The sequence below is a fragment of the Tetrao urogallus genome, assembly GCF_951394365.1.
Source record: "Tetrao urogallus genome assembly, chromosome: 19".
Classification (NCBI taxonomy): Eukaryota; Metazoa; Chordata; class Aves; order Galliformes; family Phasianidae; genus Tetrao; species Tetrao urogallus.
Genome location: NC_136832.1, coordinates 1,775,829 through 1,794,964, shown reverse-complemented (window position 1 = coordinate 1,794,964; position 19,136 = coordinate 1,775,829). Strand labels below are relative to the sequence as shown.

Here is a 19,136-nt window from a genome sequence, read left to right as displayed (position 1 = left end):
CCGCGCCGCCACCGTTGCCTTCATCAGCTGCCCCTTCTGCAGGATGGTGACGCTGGTGCCCGAGATGGCCCCAGCTGACAGCCGGGGAGGAGGAGGAAGACGATGAAGGCAGTGGTGCCCGTCGGGCCTCGAGGCACCCCATGGCCATGGAGGCGGCCTGCGCAGCCCACGCTCCCATCTTTACGGTGAGCAGCATGGTGGCCCCCTGCAGCCTCCGCCGTGGCCCCGAGGCACCGGGAGCCTTCGTGCTGGGGGTGCCGGGCTGCTGCTGGACTCACAGCCGCCCCTCACCTCCGTGGAGAATCTGTGCCTCGGCTTCGCCGCCGGCATCTGGCTGAAGGGTGAGAAGGGCCCCGTAGTAAAAACGTGAGGAAAAGGCTTAACAGGGATTAAGGATTGGGGGGGCCTTAGAGAAAGTTTGTAGAAACAGAGAATGTTAGAAAAATAAGGGATGGCAGACACTGGGTCTGGGATAACGAGGGGATGAAGGCCGTAAAGAGAAGGGTTTGAGAACGGCCTGAGGACGTCGGGCAGCGAGGCGATGCGATGGCCGCAGGGCGAGCTGAAACGGGGCTGGGGGGGGCTGCCCCTCCCGCAGGGTCAGAAGTTAACAGGGAGAAAGACTGCGAGCCTTCGCGAGGAAGATGAGGATTCTTCAGCCCACGGCTGCCAGGAAGACCCTCACTGCGCACGTGCGAGGGGGGGCCGCGTGCTGATGGGTTCGGAATGGAATGAACGTGATCTGAATTCCTGGGAACTGCTGATCACGTATTACTTCGGCCTCTACCTGGAGCACGCTTTTTCCTGACGCTGTGCGACTTAGGAGCAGCTCTCCCCCTTGCACCCGGCATTGCAGCCCTGATTAAACGTACCTGCTTTTGTGATACTCTATGATCATAGAGTCTGATTCCATACATCAGTGTGCGCCGCTCCTCGGGGCAGCGCGTGCCAGGGCCCTCAGGAAACATTTCTTCCTGCTATGGAACCCACCGAGCGCCCAGGCCAGCACTCTCCAAATAAACACGCGGTGCTGACAGACTTATTGCTGGCTGGGCGACGAATCCGCTGTTGGGACGGCAATGCCTGTGCCCAGCGGGCCCAGCTGTGTGCGTGGGGGGAGAGAGGGGCCTTTGGGGCCGGGTTGGGGGGCTGTGGGGGCCGCAGCTGTCACTGAGATAAGAAATGTCTCTGCAGAGCTGGAAGTCAGGAGCTGAGGAGATACAAGGGGCTCCCGTTGTGCTCCAGAGCGCCCCTCCTCTCCTGGCTGCACGCTGAGCAGGTGGAGGCAGGAACAAAGGGCAGGAGCAAGGGCAGAGAACTTTTCTGCTTTTCAATCTTCCGAGAAAACAAAAAAACCTGAAATCTTACACATATGCATGGGATCTGTTGAGTCCCAGCCTGAACCACTGGTTGAGCACCTGCAGAAAGGAGCTGCTCAGCCCTGGAAGCAACAGGTGAATGCAATTCTGCTGTGTGATGGAAGGGTTGGAGCCTGGCTGCACCTCCCTTAGACCTCATGTAAGGGCTGACCACAGCTGGGGAAGGATCTCTGTCTGGAGATCCCTCCTTGGTGATGCTTCTTCCTGTGAACCTGGAATCTTCTGGTATGGGTGAGCAATCTCCCCTTCCTTTATAGTACCTCTCTATGATGCCAGTCCTTCCATCATCACACCTCTGTTGTAACGCCTTTCCTAGTCACAGGATCACAGAATGGCCCGGGTTGGAAGGGACATCAAAATCATTTCTTGCAATACCAATTCTTAACAGCAGTTTTACAACGGAGCATGAAAACAAATCCGCTCACAGGATGGAGTTGCTCCAGAATACTAGAGTTTGCAGGTTCAAAATCAAGCCTGGAATGGCACACCTGGAGAGTGTTCAGGAAATCCAACAGTGAAAGATAACTTCAAATAAATAAATAACCCCACACAGCCACAGTATTGAAATTGGCCTTGACAGCTATCAGTGTCTAACTACTGTTATTTTAGAGTGGTGGATCTCTTTAGCAGCCACCAATTTACTCGGCCAGCCATTATAAACCTTAATTTTTCATAATTGCACACGGGCTGATCCAAAAGTAATGCCTCCTGTTTTATAATGCCGGCCCCCAACATCACAGGTGGACGCTGGTGGGATGACAGCAGAGGCTGAACCTTCCTGCCAGCCCTCAGTTACATTTTGCAGCCATGCGACAGATGGCAGCAGAGGGCCAGAATGACAGCACAGCACCTGGCGCACAGAGCACAGGGGTGGCACTGAACTCCTCCACACTGAAAAATCCATCAATGCCTGCAGAACATTTATGAAGCCCGACATGTGGATGTGAGCACAGTGAGGCTTCAGCAGTGGCAACAGCAGTGCAAAAGACAAGCCACCCAAACAGCCAGATTTGATTTTTTTGTTTGCTTTTTGAACAAGCACAGCATGCAGGCTTTTGTTCAACGCTGGAAAAAAAGCAGAGCTAATGGTGGTGACCATGTTGAAAAACAGAGTTTTGTAGCTGAGAATTCACTCCATGTATTCGTTGCCATTTCTGTGGAAATAAATAGGAGGCATTTCTTTCAGAGCAATGTACGTACCTCAATGAGCCACCATCCCAATAATGCAGTAATACTAATAATAGGAATAGAAAAACACAGACTCTCAGAATATCTGCCGTGGGGATGGAACAACAAAACCAACGCTGCAGTCAGCTGCAGTTATTCCATGGGAAGGAACTGATGCCAGCAGAAAAGTCACGACCACTTCCGACACTCAAACCATAGCAGCATTTCAGAGCACGCAGCCTTGGAATAAACCCCAAGGATAAACCAAACTGCATCTCTGTTCCAGCCATTTTTTCTTCAATATACACGCATAGACTGGGAGGCACTAATCCTGCAAATTCAGTGTACCACTGTGTCATATGGTAAGAAGAAAAGCAGGATGTTTGAGACTTTGGCAGGCACAGAACCTCCAGCACTGGGGTGAGCAGTTCTGAATTCTGGTATCTGGCCGTAATTTGCGTGCATGCACAAGAAGCAGTGCAACTCAGCTTACAAGAGCAACCAAATGCATTCAAGGCATACTTACAAAAGACTCTGAGGTAGAAAGCTGCTCACTGAGGCGAAGATCAGAAATGAGACAGGGGAAGCCTGACAGATTGAGAGCGATTAAGTGACTGAATAAAGAAAGGAACAGAAGGAACAGACATTGCTGGAATCTATCAGATACCAATCTTCATTTGAAAAACATCCTGTACATGTAGAACAAAAAGCAACACAGGATCAACTGTTATACTATTTATTTATTATTTATTCTAACTATTTATCCCACTATCTCAGTGACGATTGCTATTATACAAACTCTGTGTATTTTTAATACTGCTGTTTAAAAAAAAAACCCACAAATTCCTCCTTCAGTGTGTAATCAAATTCAAATTCATTTATGAGTTTAGGTAGGAAAAAAGACTTCTGGTCTCGGTAACACAGCTACAAAAGCACTGTACAGGATACTCACAGATACGGCATCAACCAAAGCTGGCTCTTTTTAACAGCACATTTCCTTTGTCTATTCCACTTCTGTTGATGCACATTACCACAGCTTTGATGACAATAAGGTTTCCTGGGCCATCTTCAGAGCTGCAGAACTTCTACCTCCTTTAAGCATCCGTCCAGGACACGGAGGAAGATGGGGTACCACAAACCAGATAATCTTACTCCTCAGCCAGCTCCTAATGCTCCAGCAACTGACAGGAACTGCAGGACCATGGGGTACCAGCACTCAGACTACCACCTTACTTAGCCAGCCCTCCATGATGCAGCAAATGGGAGCAGCTGTAGGAGGATGGGGTGCTGCCACCCTGAGAAACAGATACATTATGCGGGCAGCCATGTTCAAGTACAAGAGAGGAGCCATGTTCGAATACAAGAGAGAAGCTGTGTTCAAGGACAAGAGACGAGCTGTAGGAGGATGGGGAGACATTAGTCAGACAAACCTTAGAAACCTTAGCCAGCTACCTGTGATCCAGCACATGGAAGGAGCTGTAGACGGATCGGGTGATGCTACCCAGGGAAACACAAATCTTAACCAGCCACCCGTGATCCAGCACACGGGAGGCGATGGAGGAAGACGTGTTCACCGGAGAACCATCAACCTTCTCCGTCGAGTCGTGCTCCTGCGCAGAGAAGTTCCAGGACGGGGCGCTCCTGCAGCCGTTGTGCGGCCTCCTGTGCTTACAAAGAGCTCCTCGGGTGGCAGCCGCGATGGAGGAGGACGCTGTGGTGCCTCCAGGGTTGGAACAGCAGGCAAGAAAGATGCGGTGTCCTCGCAGAAAGAGAGCTCTGTGTTAAGCAGTGCAGACCCGGGTGATGGCCACCGAGATGAGCAGCAGAGACTTGCGTAAGTGATGACCCTGTCCCCTGGGAAGCGCTCGCAATGAGCTGCTTAAGTGCTTACCGGCTTCCTCTGGATAATGGAGAGGATGCGTTCCAGGGGATGGAAGCTGGGATGTGGGGGGGAACCATAGGAAGCACGGGGGTTTTGTCTCTCTTACAGACCTGATGTGATTTACTTGCAGTTTGATGATACGGTAAAACGCTTTGTCAGACATCTGTGTGTCCAGCAGAGCGACTGCTGTGTCTTTCAAGGTGGTTGTAGCATTCTTCAGCTGCTCCCTCTGAGCAGCGTCCTATGGAATTAATTGGCACGGCTTTGGCTATTTGAGTTTGACTTTGCTTTTTGCCATTTGGCTTCTGACTGTGTAATTTCTTCTTTTGCTGTCATGTTCTGTTTTCTAGTGACTGGACAGTGGAAGACATAGCAGCCTGGGAATCTTCTGGACAGTGGATGCTTTCGTGTTACTCTCCTGAGAAGGGCAAGCCTAATGTTTCAGGTCAGTACCGTTTTTTAGCCTTTGTATGGGAACTGCTGAGTCACGGCCTGAACCTCTGACTGATCACCTGAGGCGAGCCATGAGCCAGCCAGAGGAGCACAGCTGAAGGCAATTCACCTGTGCTGCTGGAAGGGGTGGAGCCAGGCTGCGCCCCTCCTAGACCTATTGAAGAGCTGGCTGCCAGTAGGGAAGGATCTTGTCTGGAGATCCTTCCTTCTGGTGTTTTGTGGTGAGCCCAGCATAAGGGTAAGCCTTCCATTTATTCTCTTTTGTTATCGTAGTCCACTTTGCCTAATCTCTTGTTTATTTTGTGATTGTAACATCTTGATATCCATTGATTATACAGCCTTGCTGAGTGCTGCTACTGTTCAGACTGCATATCTATACTTGTCCACACTGCTGTGCCTCAATGGAAGCATTGCAAGGTGAGGACGTGCCTTGTGATGCAACAGGTAGGGGCACTGGATTACAGTATTTCTTTGGTGTGTTTGCACCCCTGAAGTTGCACCAGGAGTCCTTTCTGTGTCTCCAAGTAGAACTGACTGGTCCCAGGCGGTGCAGCAAGGGCAGTTTCTTGTGTAACTCTAGGGGGCAATTTTGTATTTGTGTTGTATTCCTTTTGGAGCCTGCTGATTGTTTGCCTCCCTGCAGGCTTTCCAGAGATCTTCCCTGAGGAGCTGCGCCTGGCCTATTATAACTGCAGTGCAAAGGAGAGCACAGGATGCTATGTAAGTATTTGGAACAACTGACCTTTCTGTGGTCGCGTTCAGGGTAGCAGTGGTTCCTGTGCTTCAGGTGGCCGCTCTTGACCCAGTGAATGCCCAACCCGAGGGGAACGTAAGAACGCCCTCATACCTTCACTTTTCTGTGCAGGGAGTAGAAAACAGCAGGAGCTGCTGGCCTGAAGGCTTTGCCATCACTGAGCCATCACCTGATGTGGCCATAGGTGTCCCTGTTCACTGCAGGGGAGTTGGGTCAGATGGCTTTAAAGGTCCCTTCTGACTCAAACAGGTCTATGATTCTCCCTGCCTCTTTCTGGTAACTGCGTGGCACAGGCCTCCCCAATGATGCAGGTACAAAACGTATTATCCAAAGCAGGAGTTTCTGCTCATAAAGTGGGGCAAGACCTGAATTGTCCAGTCTGAAACTTCCTTGCAGAAGGTCAGATCGCTCTTGTTCCCCCTTTTAAAGGGGGGGGGGGGGGGGAAAGACCCAAATAAGAAAAAAACCCAAAGCCATGCTTAACAAAAGCACGTTTGTGTTTTCCGACATTTAGATAAATGCTGTCAATCAGTATGTGCAACAATGGAGAAACAGGCTGCAGGAGCTGAAGGCTTTAAATGCCTGGAGAACAGCATCGACAGTAAGTGTTAAGGAAAGGTAAAATACTTCTGTTCCTGATATTGCTTTTCTCTTAAATCTTGAGTGAAGGTTTTTCTTTGGATTCCCATTTAGGCAGAGCTCAGGATTCAGACTTCAGCACAGATGATTGTTCTGCGCTCAGAGAGCAGACTGAGCCAAAGCAGAGATACAGATAGAGCCATGGAACAAACTAGAGCAAGGGAGAGGAGAATGAGAGCTCCAGGGGTTTTGGTGATTGCAATTACTTCTTGCCCGTCAGTCAACAGATTCCTGCTTCTAAGGTGTTTGCAGACAGCAGCCTGAGAGCTTTTTGTTTAAAGCTGCCATTGCTCGTGGCCAGCGTTTGGTTCAGTTTCTCAGTTACGTTCAGTTGGTCGGCACACGTGGGTTTTTGCTTTAAGTGTGGATTGAAAGATGCTTGCCTGTGTTGGAATGTAGTTTTCATGGATGTATTTGGAACTTTTTCAGCTACTTTGGAGAGAGAAAGCTATTACCTTCTCTTGGACTGGGAGGACGGCAAGCCCCAAGCACTGGGTTCCCAAGTAAGTTTCTGCATAAGGAACCAGCAATTAAACAGGCATTGATAAGCATTCTTCTGCAGCACTGAAACGCAGCAGTGTTTCAGTATGGCAGGTGCTCCCATCCTGAGCCTTCCTATCCATTTCCTCACTGCAGGCTCTCCAGCCAACAGCAGCAGTGGTGCTGCCGGTTTGTCCTCGAACGCAAATCCCAGCGTCCCGTCTGGAAGTGCTCCAGCTGTGGGGAGCTCTGCTGCTGCCTCCAGTCCTCCTGCCCTCGGGGCGACGTCCTCCCACAGCCGTCCCCATCCTGTTGGCACCGGGGATTCTGCAGCTCCATCCGCAGCCCGCTCCTCACTTAACGCTCCTGGAACGGCCGGTGGCCGTGGACTTCAGGGCTTCCAGGCCCTGTGAGCCCTGCTGCAGCGAATCCTTCCAGCACCGCTCTGCTTGCTGTCGCTGCTCCCAAGGCAGCTACAGAACCTTGTTGTCAGGTGCAAGCAGTGCTTTGGCCGCACTGACAGCCGGTGCCTCTGAACACAGCGCCGCGTCCGCGCCTCCTGCATCCCCACATGGCATCAGGGCAGTCACACACACCGAGGAGTGAATTAACAGCCGCAGAGAAGAAGCAGTTGAGAGCCAAGAAGATCATGCTAGGAAAGGTCCCTCTGAAGCCACCACCAGCAGACCTTCTACAAGATAAGGATTTAAGTTAGTTCTGAAGCTCTATGCCTTAATTCAACAGGATTTGGGTTGATTCTGAAGCACTATGCCTTAATTCAACAGGATTTGGGCTGCCTCTTGACGCTCTGTGCCTTAACTGAACAGTATTTGGGCTGCCTCTGACGCTCTGTGCCTTAATTCAACAGGATTTGGGCTGACTCTGCAGCAGTTAATTATATTTTTTAAACACGTGAAACTTGTAGTAGTTTGACCTCATTACTACAGGATTACTAATTAAGTTTTCTGCAGTGCAACTCAATACAACACACTTAGCGCAGAGAAGTTCAGGTTTTGCTATCAAGGAGGCTAATTTTGGATTTCATGGGAAAGGACCAAACACAGGGTGACCACAGCTCTGGCACAGCACAAACAAACCTGTTGCCACGTGCTTGTGAACAAATGAGGACATTTCTGTTTGTATTTGTTTTTGTTTTTTTTCATGCACTGCTTCAGAAATGGCTAGCTTAACTGCTTGCACTCGTGCTCATTTTGATATGCCCAACAAGCTTTGTCTGGCACCAATCTGTAAACCATTAACAGCCTGAACTACAAAAAAAGGGGGCTCCTGTGTTTCAAGGAGGTGAAGAACCCACTGACTGAGCTTCAAACCACATTCATGTGCCTGTGAGAAGAACTGTTCCAGGTGGCGTGTGAAGTTCCCCGGGAAAAGTCCTTTATAACCATTTCCATCTCTGTGCTGAAGCCACTCAGATTCCTTAATGCCTGTCAAGCAGCCTCCTGAAAGAGAAAAGACAGAGCATCTTCAGGGTCAGCCCTCTCCCATTCCTTTCTGCAGACTCCAGGCCCGGAGAAGTTTTAGAGTCATACAGCTAAAAGAAGTGGTGATTTGTTACACAGCATACTCTGATTTTGCACAGACTGTTTTCTCTGTTCTGCCATGGTTTTGTGAGACTGTGAGCACATTAGATGGCCTTCATCCCACCTAACCTCCAACTGAACTGAAAATTGGATAATCAGCCTCTGGAGTCATCCAGTGTCACAGCAAACCTGCATTTGTGCAAATGCACGTGGAGATGTTTTCAAAGTTCTCACAGCAATATTGGGATACTTACACAGTAAGAGCACAGCAGTGTGCTAGAATCATTATAGAATGCCATTGATGAAGGGGGAAAAAAAATCACTGTTTTCATCTGATTATTTTTTTCTGAGAGTTCTTTTCTCTCATTCCTGTATTGACAGTCAGAAGAAATAACAGTTCTTGTTTTCTCTGCCATCATAATTGCTAGAAACTAAAAGTCAGCTGATACTCAACAACCTTTTCCAAAAATTCCTGGAAACTTCAGCCTAAGCCAGATCTCGACATGCAATGCTGCAATCCAAATCCTCAGCAGCACCATCAATCAAAAGGAAGATTTCTTATTGGAAAGAGCTGGGTTCTCCTAAGTGCTATCCATTTCACCTGGAATAAAATCCATGCAGCATTTTTGCAGTGAATAACAGGCAGAAGAGGGACATTCACAAAACCTTCCTATCAACATGCAGCAGAGTTTCAGATGGGTATTGCTAGTGTAGGAAGAATTTCTCAAGGCTCATGTGTTCTCACTGCCTCTTCTTTCTCACGCCTATACAACGGCCTCCTTCCACTGCTCTCTGGAACAGTGATGGGACTCAGGGCTGATTTGCCTCCAAGCTGTGTGGTGTGAGAAACTCTCTGCAGGTTCAAGGTGAGTTGAAGCTTGGCAAACTGTCCGCAGGTCCCCTGTGCTACTGAAAGTCTGCTCTTGGGAACAGGCTGCAAGTCTGCTCCAGCTGCTGTCTGCCATCTCTAGACCTGGACTGCCTTCAAGAGCATTAGTTAGACTCCTTTTGAACAGAGATGTGCACCTTGGGCTATGTTAGCTGAAGCAAATATACTCTACAGCTAGATAAAGGTCAGAAATACGCAGATGTCATCAGGTATCAGAAAATGTTAGCCTATAGCTAGGCTGATTTTAAAGAATGGTGGAGGTCAATATAAAAACCACATTCTGTCAATTCAATTGGCTTCATGAAGTTTTTAACACTAAAGAAAAGCTATTTTCTAGGTACCAGCGTCACACTGAGTTTAGCAGAAATTCAGTTCACAGCCTGATGCTCTGTTTCCTCAGTTTGATTTTCCACCCAGGAATGAGACTAATGCAGCTCTCTGAGCTCAACTTGAACTGCCTGCATTTGTTCACGATCATTCTTCAGTCATTGTTGTTCAGCTCTATCTACCCCTAGTGGCTGACATCAACTGATGTGGAGAATAAATTCTTCTGCAGTCCTTGAAAGCAGGAAATACTCCAGTGCTTTGCAGAAACCACTGGAGAAGTTTTAGCTTGAACTGAAAATTCTGCTAGGGAAGGATGCTCTGCCACAAACAGAAGCATTATCAAAAGATATGGACAAGTGTTGATATCTTCTCCTGTCACTTGTAAGGCATGCAACCTGTCTCACAGAGTTTTACCAATTTAGCAGTCTTGACCCAGGCTAGTACTCAAATAAATGGTGGATATAAAAGCCTTGGAAGAGACCAGTATGAAAGGAGGGGAACAGAATGCCTATCAGATTGATTTTATAACATGTGCTTCTAACAGCATGCTGCAGACACTGATCTTGCTGCCTGTTGAGATTAGGATCAACATTTATTTCCTATTTACTGCATTTGTCTAGCCAATTTTCTTTTACAGTGTAGGAGAATTTTGATTTACATGAGTCAGCTCACAGTCAGCACTGAAGGGGTGATGCTCTCAACAGCTGTAGCTGTAACTCACTGAAGGCACAGCAGACTCACATATGCAGAACTGGGTATTTCCCGTGCCTTAGAATACAGAACCAAAGCAAGATAGATAATTTAAAAATGGCTTTTACAAAAGCATGTGTGCTAGTGCTGAATGAATCTCACTATTAGTATCAAATGTCTTTGATAAAGAAAAAAAAAAACCCACTAAACTAAAAAGGAGACTCAATTCCACAGAAATCAGAACAAGAATCCCACACCTAGCTGCAATGGGCCACGTACTTGCAGGTATTTCCTGTCTTCGTTTTGAGAACCAACTCTACAAACCTGTTCTCCATACCAATGCACAGACTAAGAGTCTCCTAAACCAGCTATCTGCAGAAGTGTTACTGAAATCTGCACAGCACACAGGACAAAAAACAAGGGCCACCCAATGTAATGAAGGCTGTGATAACAGAGCCACGTGGCTTTGAGTTGCAGTAACAGTGAATGCTTCTTCACGCAGGCTGCAGCTGGCTGCATTATCCTCTAATATAACTGTCAGCTCAGTGCAGTGCCCAGGTTCAGCAGCAGTAAGAATGAGGCCATGAAGAGGAGGAGAGCAGCCGAGTCTGCAGCTGGGGTCTGGGAGGAGCTCACTGAGCTCTCCCCATTTTCCAGAGCTGAAGATCTTGCTCCACAGCTTGATTTAGAAAAGGACTGGGTAATTATTAGGACAGTTAGTCATAATTACAGCTCAGCCATCTCATATAAGATCAAGAACTAATTATCATGCTTTAGTGAGCACATCAACTGCTTGCAAAGTCTTGGAAGGCTTTTGGAGTAATACTGCAGAACTGGTTATGAAAGTTGCCTCAGAAGGACAGTCCTCCACTGGAGCCAGGATATCAGCTTAGCAAACAGCCTGATCCCTGACAGCATCTGTTCTGCATTCAGTAATACTGCTCCTCTAAGCAGGTTAAACTGACCAGATAGAAGTTACTTTACAAGGGCACCTAGTTTGGAACAGAGGAAAGATGCATTTCAAAGGCTGTACTGCTGCAACAGGCAGTTTCTAAGGTAGGTCTTGCACTGAATGAGAAATGTTCTGGTACCACAGCTGGGTCACAGTCACACTGTATTGTCTGCACATTGATTACATGCAGATGACATATATATATTTTTGCCATGCTCCTCTTGAAGATATTAAAGCACAACCACATTCCTGAGGCCGCTCATACGTACCCCGCTCTCTTTCTCAGCAATTCCAGGTGTCTCCTTATCCCCTGCCCCGATACTCTCCTGTACAAAGAGGAAATATGGTCATCATCTTACTCATGCTGAGGGAATGACTGCAGGGAAATTGGCATTAATCAAGCTCAGTGGAAGAATGGCAGGTATGGGATGCGATGAAATGAATGGTGGGAACTAAATGGGACAGCACACAGGGAGTGGAAAGATTCTCGCTGCTATATATCTGAAATAAAGGTAGCTATAAGATAAAAACAGAACAAGAACAGCAAAAAACCACGAGAAATAAAGCCTGTTAATTACATAATGATCACCACACTGGAAGAGCTAGTGTCAATTTTATGTACCTTTGCTATCAGTATTCTCATAGTAGCACCATACCGGATGAATGTTTTTATTAAGCAACAGCCCAGAACATTGCTGACCTTACAGTTTTCCAGCTACCTCACATTTCTCCCACCCAAGACTCAGAATGTTCCCATCATAACCTGCTGCTGCCCCTGCAACTCACCAGTTTGCAGGAAAACTTTGTGGAACACTTCTTCCACACACGTTGGGCTGAAACACACGGCAGGGGATTGTTCAAAGAGGTGGGTCACAAAGCTCATCGGGTTTTGCAGAATCACTTTCCTCCAGGTCCACACTCAGCTGTACATGCAGTGGGTGCCTGACATTTAAAACAGCAGACATGTGTCAGTGGCTCTAAATCTGGCACCCATGAAGATGCCCAAGGGATCAATTGCTCTGAACAGTGATGCTCTCCACCCCAAACAATACTTCTTACAGCACAGATGGGATCTAACACAAGGTCCTTTCCTACAGAAGCTGTAAAACTGCACAAGTTCCAGGTTTTGGAAGAGGAAAAAACATACAATTTCCTGAACTCTGTGGGACAGTTGTGCTCCTGCTGTTTCCAATTCTACTGTAGCATTTTGAGATTCAGCAACATCCCTTCTGCTTGAGCTTGCATTCAGTTCTGGCTATTGCTCAGCCTGCATCAAGAGGTTCAGGCCCAGTTTAGGTCAACAAACAGTCAAGATGGCTGTAATTCATGTCTTGTTTGGAAGACTTGGAAGTGCTTTTCTCTTCTGCTCAGCCTCGGCTTCCTGCAGATTGCAGGATATTTCTAAAGATGCTTTTCAGAGGAAAAGTAAATCTAAGCCACCTTATAGAAATCTCTTTCGCTAATAAATGTTGAGGCTGCTCTGCAAACATACGTATGTCAGAGTTTTCAAAAGCCCTGTAAGGGTGAAGACAAGTCATGCAGATCTGTGTGAGTGCAGGTAGAGCAGATCGCCATCTTCAGCACTTGTGAGCAGACCTCAGTGCTCAGCCTCCAGCTCACTGCCTCCACACACCTGCCACACCAAAATTCCGCCACGTTTCATCTGAAATGCTTGCATGTTATCTTGTTTAATAAAAGGATGCTGAGTTAATCCAAACTTCACTTCACTCATGTGTTTTCTAAGCTCATCTTCCTGCAGTCACCTCATAAGACCCAGACCTGCCCAGATGCCAGGGCAAGGCAGCTGCTGACAGCAGCGTTACCATGCAAACCCCTCACAGCTTCATCCTGCTAAAACTGCAGTGTGACATCACCTTTTCTTTTATACATACAGGATTAATTCTTCTTTCAAGCTGCCAAACCATGCTGTGAAGACCTGATTTTTACATTAATTTTAAAACAGACTGTAGAGGGTCTGGAACAGAAAAAAATCCCACGAGCTTCAACGAACTTCAAAATATAATTATTTCTTACTCTAGCAAAGCATGCATGCTTGCTACAGCATGTTGCTCTTTTTTTTTTTTAACAGGAGAGGTAAACAAATATTTCTACTGCCTCATAAAAGCCATGTGTCTGATGGCAATGGCAAGTTGGTACAGAAACAGGAGATGGACACGGGGGACAGATCGCTCACCGCAGCCTGCTCTGTTGGCTCATCTGGCTCAGCAGGGATGGCCTCCTTTCCCACAACAGCAGCAGCAGGGGTTTCCTCGACCTTGACTTCCCCAGGTGGAGCTTCTTCAGCCTCAGGCTTTTCTTTTACTGATTTCTAAGTAAACAGTGGAAAATTTGTTGAGGAGCACATGATGGTGGGGAGGGAAGAAGGGAATGGGAGCTCTGCCTGGCATTACAGTGCTGCTGCACTCCTAGCAGACTCAGTGCCAATGGCTTTGCCAGGAAGAGGACAGCCTTACATTACTAATGATCATCTACAGAGCATCTTCATTCTCAGCGTCCTGTACAGAAACTGAGTCAGTCCTACATCCCTCCCTTGCAAGGAAAGAGAGTGCTGGCTTCCTGAGTTACTGAAAGCAGCAGCAGAAATGGGGGAGAAGTACCCAGTTTGCTCAGAAATGCTCTAGAAAGTGAGGGCAAAGTGAGGAGAGTCCCAAATTATGATTTCAAACAGGATTTTTTAAAATTATCCCCTATCCCCCTAATTCCACTGGTTCTCAGACAAAAAGGTCTCTTCTCTGTTGAAAGGGTGCAGACTCTGTTTTCACATAGGCAAGTACTAACTGCATGAATTCTGACACTGAACATCATAGAATGGCTTGAATTGGAAGGGACCTAAAGACCATTCAGTTCCAATCCCCCTGCTATGGGCCACCCATTACATCAGGATGATCAGGACCAGAGGCACCCAGAGCTTCTCCAGGCAGCCTGTTCCAGTACCTCACCACCTTCTGAGTAAAAAAAAGTCACCCCTAGTTTCTTTTAATGCTTATTGCATCCTGAGACCTCAATCACCCACAAAGCTTCCGTTTATCGGCCACGCTTCTTCTGCAATGCTTACCCTCTAAAATTCTGGCCTATGCTTATTCTTTAGGAAGCGCATCTGGTAAACATCACCAGTCCTGCAAGATGTTTGGTCCTGCAGCAAAACAGCTCCCAGCAAAAGTGCTATTTCTGCTGGGGACAAAGCCTTGCAAACACACACAGCTAAAGGAGAGAGCTGCAAGCTGTGCTCAGCATATTCATCTATAAAGATGGCTGACTCAGCCAGATTAAATAACCCCAGTAGATCAATTTGCCATGAACACATTGCTCAGCATAACATGAACCTCAAAAGCTATCCAGCTGCTTTGCAGTTGATAAGATGCAGCTGCTCAGAAGGCCTTCTGTAATGAAGAGACATCTCTGAAATTCTTCAAAATACGAAAATCTGCTCCCTGACATTTTTCAGAAAACAACAACAAAACAAAACCAAACAGAAAAACCCACCACCACACCAAAACATGTCCTTTCCATTCCTTCCTCATCTATTCCTTTAGCAGGCTTATTTTTAATGAGGTATAGAGAAATCTGCCCAAGCACCACCTTCAGGATTTGGCAAAGAATAAAGAAACATTCATTATATCACGCTGTGCAGAATTCTGTCTTGTGTGATAACACCAGTTGGGATGTTCTGTGATTCTACGATCTTGGTGGTTTGCCTGGAAAATACCAGGGGATTTTTTTCCCTCATTTTTTCCTGGCATTTGAACTTGTAGTTTCACTTCTAAATGTGAGAGCGGAGTTGGATAAGGGGAGGGTAAGTTGCTTCTTTATTTGCTGTTCTCCCAGGTGGGTCTGTGTATTTAGTGCCCAAGTTGTGGTAGCTCTGTAACTGGGAATGTTCCTAATGGTCATAAAAAGACTCTGCTGCCAGCACAGAATTTGGCCACAGGACTGCCTGCTGGACTAAGTTCTGTAGATTGATTATCTGCTATTTGAGATGGTCTGTTCTGTTTAGTTTTTCCAAGACATCAGGTTTTGAGGTCGCTGAGACGTACGGATTAATCAGTCACTTGCAGCTTGTTTGAGCTTGAAGCAGTTGAATCGTCCCACACAGCACTGTTAAATCAAACCTTATAATGGCTTTGGAATCGTAGCTCTGCACTGTGCCCCTGGTGTGAATGTCTGTGCTGCAGGTGGCATCCGTCCTGTCGTTCCACTGTGCTCCTCATTGGCAGCAGGTATCACCCTCAGCTTTCTACCTCACACAGCAGTTTCTGTCTGAGCAGAGATTTGGTCACTTTCCAGTTTCTCTGCGGCACCCCCTGTGCTGTTAGTTCTCTCTTCCTGTGTTGGTGTCCTGTCTAGTCTTCAGCTTGCCCCAGGATGCCAGGCCAGCTGAAAAGAATTTTCAACTTATATCCATCCTGATATTTTTATGTACTGTCCTTTGTCCTGATGAGGAACACCCTGCAGTCTTCTGAAGAAATCACCATTTCAGACGTGCGTATCGTTCACCTGCATAGCCAATTACTCCTCTCAAGGCTCTTGTTCTCTAACGCGTTCAGTTCAGGATCAGTCCCTGTCCTTTGACCTCCCTGCTTTGCTGTCCTGTATGGATTTACCTGAGGTTTTTCTTCAGCCTGCTTTCCTTTCAGTGCTGACAATCACGAGGAGCTTTTAGTTGTATGCTGCTGTGTTTGTTTTCCTCAGTTCGTTTTCCTTCCTGATGTACAGCAGGTGCTGGTGGTAGCAGAGCCCCTGTTCTCTGTGAGTAACTTGTGCTGAGCCAGTGTTTATTGAGCTCTGATCTGCAGGATTAAACACAGCTACTTGTGTGCAATGGTGGTTTGCACTGCTTTGAATTTAGTCCTGCTGGCCAGAGATGGACGAGGCAGGGATGTTCAGATACTGAGGAATGTGTTGGCATTTGATACTCTCAGTGCCTTAATGCCCTTAGCTTCAAAGCACGGTGAAGGCAGTTGGAAGGCAGGAAGGTGACAAGTTGGAATCATGTTGTGAGCCCAAGTTCAGCAAACAATTACTGCTAAACAGGGGCCTCAGACGTATGTTTTAAGCTTTTCTGATTCCTATGAGACTTGGACGTCTGTTTATAGGTTGCAGTGCAGGTGCCTAGGAGCCATGTTTTTCCTAGGGAGAGCGGTGTGCTTGCATACCTTGTGTGCTCTTCAGCAAGGACATGGTAAAAACCAGTCCTGGATGTTGGGTGAGGAGCAGGGAGAGAGGTGAGCCCAGTCAGCGATGGCAGTCCTGAGCCAACGGGTTTCTCTGGTTGGGTGCCTCTGTCTAGAGCAGAGATGTTTGGAAATTTTCAGATTAGCTTTGATACGCCTCTGGATGCTTTTCGTGAGCAGTTCAGTCCTCTCGAAAGCTTGAGGTTTGTCCATCACTAATTTTCAAATTAATTACACAGAAAAAAATATTTCTTAAAAACAGAAACAATAATGGATATGCTAGTAGTGTCACTGCCATGAAGGAGCACAAAGTAGTAGCCAAGTGATAGGAGAAATAAGAATGCCCTTTGTTTCTTTTCTCTATAATCTCAAGAACTATTGATAAACATGAAAATATTTAATATGCGCATAAAAAAGGACAGCAGTACTAACAGTTGGAAAACATAATGTGAGGTACCCAAGTTTCACCCCAGGTCAAAAAGCTTTGGAACTCTCCAGAGTAGAGAACATTTTCTCTGGCTTTTCATTTTGCTGAGCACTGAAAGCATCAGAGAGGACTTGCTGGCATCTTGCTGGCACCCCCACCAGTTCCCTCAGCACCCCAGGATGGAGCCTGTCTGGTCCCATGGGCTTGTGACAGTCCAGATGCAGGAGGAGCTCGCTGACTGTCTCCACCTGAATCCCTGGGGTGCATTCTGGGTAGCATCCCAGACTGCAGATTGGGGCATAAAGTGCCCTGATGATAACTGATCTGCCTTTTACAGGCAGGTGTAAAGAAGGCATTGAGGACCTCAGCCTTCTGCTTATCCTCAGTGGTCGCATTCCCCGCTGCATCAAGAGAAGGGTGGAAATTCTCCTTGGTTCTTCTCTTACCACTGATAGGTTTATAAAAGGATTTCTTGTTTCTTACTGCGGTGGCCAGTCTGAGGTCAAGTTGGGCTTTTGCCTTCCTTTTGACTTGGGGGAAAACCTCAGCAGCTCCCTGTGTGCCGAGGGAAGATTTCATGCCCCAGCCTACACACAGCCTGGCTTTCCCTGCTCCGCGCTGCCGGCGTCCCCCGCAGCCCCTGTGCTGTGACAAACGCCAGCGGGGCTCGGGCCCAACGCCCCCCCTCCTGCACGCCCTCCCCCATCCCCACGTGCTGCACCCACAACGGCTGCCCCAGCCCCTCAGCCCTGCAGGCAGCAGAGCCCCGGGCGCTGGGCTCAGACCCAGCCCAGAGGAGCTGCTGCAGTTGACTCAGCCCCGCTGGATCCAGACCCAGACCTAGGATGCAACGGCCACTTAGAAATAGTGGAAGCTGGCTTTCTCTTTGCAACCGGCTCCTTTCCTCGGGGCTGAGCTCTGGGCCCCAGGCACGCCCACCCGCTGCCCTCTCCTCCTCCCCGCTCCCAGCGCTGCTCTTCACACCATCCCACCCACACCTCCACTCCTCATGCCCCAACGCCAGGCTGATGTGCAGGCCACGGCTGCCCGCGTGCAGCTGGGCTTCCTGGGGCAAACAGCAACCCTCAGCACAGCCCAGGGCCGAAAAAGCCACCAGGAAGAGAGGCAAGCTCCAGGGGCTGAGTGCAGGGACGCCTTTCTTCCTCCCGGGCCGCTTCCCCTCCTTCGTGCTTTTGCTAGCGGTCCTTGGAGAGCAAGGGCAGGCTCGCAGCCTGTGGCCAGCAGCTACAGGTGGGCTGAAAGGCCACCCGTTGGGAAGACCAACAAGGAAACGGGGGAAAACCAGCAGAATTTCAGGGGAGAGCCGACCGGTTCACGGCCCCGCGATTGCCAGCCCAAGCACGGCACCTTTTGACCAGCTACGGAAAGAGGCAGCACCGTGTTGAAAAAGCTGGTTTCGCTTTTATTCAGTGCAAAAGGCTCTGGGTTGTATTTCTATCAACACAGCCCAAAATGAAACCCCAGCGCCCAGGGTTTCTGCTTAGCAATGAGTCATTCAGCCTCCAGGCAGACACAAGGAGAAGCCTGACCCTGTGGCTACGTCAGCTCCTCTCCCTCCAGGCCCGGCTAGCCGTACTTCAATCTCACACTAGACCGGCCCTGGCCCTGAAGAGACGCAGCCTGAAGGAACACAGCCTCTCCATCTCTTGCCATAGATGAAGACCTGCCTCTGGCAAGCCCTCCTTGCTTGGAATGCAGCACAAGCCCTTCCCTTCCAGGTGCCTCAGTTCCGCTGCCCTGCCCGTGACAGGGAAAGCACGGCCATGCCACAAAACCGGACGCTGACTCAGTCCGCTGCCTTGGGTGCCACCTCCGAGGAAGCATTCCAGCTGATTCGAGTGTCCTGCGGGCCTTCTCGCTCAAGCCCTGCTCGGTTCTTTTTGCTCTCCTTCTGGGCTTTCTTCCTCAGCAGAGCAGCACTTGCCTTGGCTTTCTTCACTGTCTTGCCAGACCGAGTCCCAAGACTGTGCCAGTCCTACAAGAATCAAGGCACAAACAGTCAGGGAACCTTCACAGGTAACAAGTGGCTGACGGCTCGCCTGGGGAGCTCAAGTCACCCGCCCGGGCAGCTGTGGCTGCCAGCACTGGAAACCGCCTTCCTGACATCATGGCACGCCAGAAACTCTCCTCTATCTCCTTCCCCAAAGTCCCATACGAACTGGAACCCAAAGCCATCTCCTGCAAGGCAGCGCCTGCACACGGCTTGGACTCTGCCTGGCAGCACACACAGCACAGCAGCAGCAGCAGCAGATGAGCTTGCACCCCAAGGCTCCTGGCGTGCATCAGGAACACACGCACACGGAAGGAAGGGCAGGACAAACGACGGCACTCTCAGCAGTGCCG

The 19,136-nt window shown here is 48.5% G+C and overlaps 1 pseudogene across 1 annotated transcript; it reads left to right on the top strand.

Moving 5' to 3' along the window:
- Positions 1-6,861: 6,861 nt before the first annotated feature.
- On the top strand, positions 6,862-7,469 carry LOC306953716 (nucleoporin NUP42 pseudogene; annotated as a pseudogene). The gene has a single exon. The product of its transcript is annotated as a nucleoporin NUP42 pseudogene (transcript).
- Positions 7,470-19,136: the final 11,667 nt, after the last annotated feature.